The sequence below is a fragment of the Micromesistius poutassou genome, assembly GCF_964030765.1.
Source record: "Micromesistius poutassou genome assembly, chromosome: 23".
NCBI classification, from domain to species: Eukaryota; Metazoa; Chordata; class Actinopteri; order Gadiformes; family Gadidae; genus Micromesistius; species Micromesistius poutassou.
In genome coordinates this window covers 10,863,341-10,867,830 of record NC_140293.1, presented here as the reverse complement: position 1 = coordinate 10,867,830, position 4,490 = coordinate 10,863,341, and the positions used below count along the sequence as shown (strand labels likewise).

The 4,490-nt window shown below is 47.3% G+C and overlaps 1 pseudogene across 1 annotated transcript in view; it reads left to right on the top strand.

The window, feature by feature from the left end:
- The first annotated feature begins 1,991 nt into the window (after positions 1-1,991).
- The window catches only part of LOC311368286 (endonuclease domain-containing 1 protein-like), a 12,446-nt pseudogene continuing 9,947 nt past the window's right edge, over positions 1,992-4,490 (top strand). Inside the window, exon 1 of the transcript in view lies at positions 1,992-2,054. The product of the transcript in view is annotated as an endonuclease domain-containing 1 protein-like (transcript). The remainder of the gene's footprint in view (positions 2,055-4,490) is intronic.

Here is a 4,490-nt window from a genome sequence, read left to right as displayed (position 1 = left end):
CCCTGTCTGTTTACATCCATCACATCCTCTCCCTGTCTGCGTGTCTGTCGCTCCTACAACAACGGCAACGCCCGCCTGACCCTCCCGTGGTCCATTTGTCGTCCTGGCTGCCGCCGCTGCTGCTGTTGTTGACGATCAACATATCCCCGTAAGATGGATGGAAAGTTAGGCTAGTCGAAGGCAGAGCGATCCGTCCATCCGTTAACGTGAATGGAGGCGGTGAGCGTACATCATCCACAAGGCTGACCGCCACTCATACGACCATCACCGTCCCTTAGGGCGGGGGGGGGGATACTGGGTATGGACGGATGGCGCTGTGTGCCTCTCTCTGTGTAGTGTCCTTACAAATAGTTTAGGCGACTTCCCCCGAAGAAGGCGTCAGGTGCGGTGTTTAGACCCTTGCGTCGCGTCAGGTGCGGTGTTTAGACCCTTGCCGTCGGGGGTGCCTGCCGGTCAGCGGGGGGGGGGGCCGAGAGGCCTAATGATAAGACGGGAGTCGGAGACAGTGACTGCCGCTGTTCACTCAGGCCCCCGCCTCCATAAAGCCAAGGTTGCAGAACGGCGCGCCGCAGGGCCGGCAGACCAGCGAGCTGTCAATCTGTTTGTTTTTCGACGCCGTCCAACCGCGTTCCCACGCTGATCGTCAATACCCAATTAGATGCCTTGGATAGCCGGTGCCAGTTAGTCTTTCTAACCAGAGTACAAGAGTGTCGATGAATCTTAAATGTTGTCACAGAAACGCATGACCAAAAACACACAGTGACAGCCAACAGAGAGAACAGTTCAGCGCGCCTCAGTGAAATATCTACGTCATGATCTGATTGGATCATCTGACTGTCACACGTTATCAGATAAGCTGCGTTCACTTGACATGCGGGGGCGGCATTTGGCTCAGGAGGTAGAGTGGGTTGCCTGGTAATCGGAATGTTTCTAGTTAGATCCCCGGGTGTTGCTCGGGTTGTCCCCGAGCAGGAGATCGCACCCTGACTGCTCCGGACGAGCCGGCTGTCGCCTTGCTTGGTTGACTCCGCCGGCAGTGTGTGAATGTGTGCATGAATGGGTGAATGTTAGGCGTTAATTGTAAAGCGCTTTGAGTGGCCACTGGTTCGAAAAGCGCTGTAGAAATGCAGTCCATTTACCATTTACCATTTACATGTGTTCATAAAAAGGAAACTCTACTCTATGAAATGCAACTGTTGCTGAAAAAATGACAACTGCTCGCTAGCTTGGCCACAGTGTCTTGAGACGTCAGCCTGATGTTATTTGCGTTAGTATGAGTAGTATGACTACTAGTTTGACTACAGTAGTCATTGGTATGACTACTGGAGCCATCAAAGCGCCCCTCCATGTCATTGTGTAAGTCTATGCTAAATAAGTGTACTTTACAGAATTGTATTAGCATTTAGCCTGAAGGCAAACGAGAGTCATCAGTGGATTATACATGCCTTTAATTCATGACGGCCACACACAGAGACGGCAGTAACCTCGCCGATAATCATGGCGACGAGGAAGTATCTCTCCAGTATTTTTCCGCTTCAGATTTCGCAGTGGCCGAGGTAATGAATGGAGAAATATGTTGCCGGCTTCAAGGATGATGTTCTAATATTTCTCGGCTGAGATTGGTAGAAATTGATTTTTCTTCACTATAATCTCCTGCTTGTGAGGTGGAAATCGTGTCTGAATTTGGAGGTCAGAATAAGGCATTAAAATTAAATCAGCAGGATCAATCTATGGACAATTTGTTAGGTTTATATAATATTAATTACCGCTGTGGTTCTATTTAACAGAAACAGACAGCCTTCACTTCACCCTACGATGTTATCATTTGCTGAACTTTAACTGCCTCTGCTTTACTGTCACTGGTGATGTTCATATCCATTACAAGTCATTTCACAATGGACCTAGTTTGTTACCTCACACATGGGAGTACAGCAGAGATGAATGGTGGATGGCTCCACCCATGAGTGGAATCATGTGGTACAGTCCACCGGATGGGCATGCAGGTGGATCTCTGGAACAGGTACCTTTTAAAAACGTGCACCAAACATGTGCAGGTAAGGTGTGAAAACCCTTGGGTGGCCTTGTCGTGATTTCACTTTAATCCACTAATGGGCTTTAACAGATGTGGTATTTTTGGAACGCATTTGCAATTTTCTGCAAGCGTTGTATTTAAATAGGAGCCCAGCACGGCACTGTCAATCTATATACTTTACTAATTGCAATCTGCTATATCTGCCTTTACAAACTGAATTTTCTGTGTCGCTCACTAGCCAAATCTAATGGCTAAGAAGACGTAATTAGCTGTGTCAAGTTCAGAGGAAAAACAACAGGAATGCATTAGAGGAATGACAATTACATTATGAAAACTGAATTCCATTTACATTGCACTTCTGACTAAGTACTGTTATTGTTTCTTTCTCATCTACTTGTTGAGTTTTGTTCAAACGTTATGTGTGATATTGTCATTGCAGTCACCCCCCCCTCCCCCCCCCTCAGTCTCTCCCTCTCTCTTTCTCTCCTTTGTTTAATATGTTTTAAATTATAATAAACCATCATCATCAGCTCAATCGACAATTTTTTTTGTCTTCATCCTGAATCGAATTGTTTTATGAAGCAAAACGTGAGAAACTCAAATGTCAACCAGTGAGGGAAAGTCCCTCCAACAACGTCCGTGGTGGCAGCCCTCTAGGGAAAGGCCCGGGCCTGTGACGGTGCCACAGTAGCTTACTGTTATAATGACCATTCATTTCTCTTAGCGCCAAATCTGCTCTCCCCGCCCATCTGCCTGAACTCTGGGTCCAACTGCTGGAATCCATCAATTCCACGTTATTAAATATGTAACTGCACAGCAGGCAAAAACAACTCTGCACAGTTGTTGTGGAATTAGGCCTACCCGCTGCGGTCCCGATGAATCACCGGTATTAGCCTCCACAACTGGTTTAACGGTTAATAGAACCCATGGCCGTACGGAGACCAGAGTGCCATTTATTTGACCGATTTTCATCCCCGCTTGTCTCCAAATTAGATCTCCGTAACAACGGCTGAAAAAAGCATTAAACAATAATTGCCTCAAAACAATTTAGATAGGAAACGGTCGCTGGGCGATTTGGGCTACGATGACGGGAGGCCGCGGATGGCAACGGCGACGTTCCCGCCGTTAACTTTGTGACAAAGTCGCGTAACGAGCAGAGAGCAGGGAGATAAGCATGTCATGCTAGGATTGTAAATGATTTTTATTTATTTTTCTAGTTTGTGAGAGAAACATGTCCTGACAAACACACACTAAGTGAATGAGTATCAATGTTCAATTAGTAAAGCCGGCATGACGGCTAAGCACACCACGTCAACTGTAAAATAGTAACCTTGTTGTGGTCGTTTTACAACCTTACTACGCGTTACCACGGCGACTCTCCTCTGAGTGGCTTGCCCTCAATGCATCTCACTTGTTCAGCTCCATTGTAACTCGAATGGAGTCAAATAAAAGTGTGCACGTTGTACTTTATTCCATCTCACTGCGATCCTCGTGCATAGTGAAATATTTCCTACCCGGGCCTCTTCACCCACACACGCAGACACAGATACACACACGCTAACATACACACACGCGTGTTCACACACACATGCACCCACACAAATGATGTGTCTAAATGTAAATGCAGGCTACTTTAACAACCTCTCAACTATCAAGCAGAGTGTAACTACATAAATGTAGTACATGTATGTCATTTTACTGAGAAAAACAAGCATTGCACAGATTAGATGAGCAGAGGATGGGAGGGAGGAAGCAAGGGGGAGAGAGGGGGGAGAGAGGGGAAGAGAGGGGGGCTAGATTGGACCGATGACACAACCGATCACTTAGATCGGCCCATTGTTTTTCTTTATTGAAACTGGGACGGCCAAATCCCATCTTTAAAGCCCACCCCTGTGGGCATCCTGCCTTCATTAAACAGCGTATCTTCAAATGCTAAACAGTGCCAAAATGGATCCGACGAATTGCAAGGGAGTCACAGGGAAATTGCGGGACAAAATAAGACAAGGGTGTTCAACTGACCTCATCTGAATGAACCTTTATTCCGGTGTTTGGTCACACTGTGGACATTTGTGTGAATAGAGTGATAACTGAATTGTTAAATAAGTGCGGGCTGTTATGACCGCGCTCCTCCCTGCGGAGCCTAGTCTAGGTAGGTGTCCGGTAAAGTCAGATGAATGCAGTGAAGTGCGTTAGGGCTTAACAGGGTCCTGTAGCCACCGGAATAGACAGAGAAACCCAACGCGGGCGCGGCGCCACCACTTTGCCAGGGCTTTGCATGCGGGCGAAAGATTGTGGTGGGCCGGTCTGGGCCAAAATGCAGATTTTCTGTCCCAGTCCAGCCCTCGGGGGAGAGAAGGAGGAGGAAGGCGGGAGATGAGCTGTAGTAACGCTCTGTGTGGGTACTACAGACAAAGCTTTAGGTCCTGAAACTCCCCACGCCTTACTAAAGAGTTCTCTC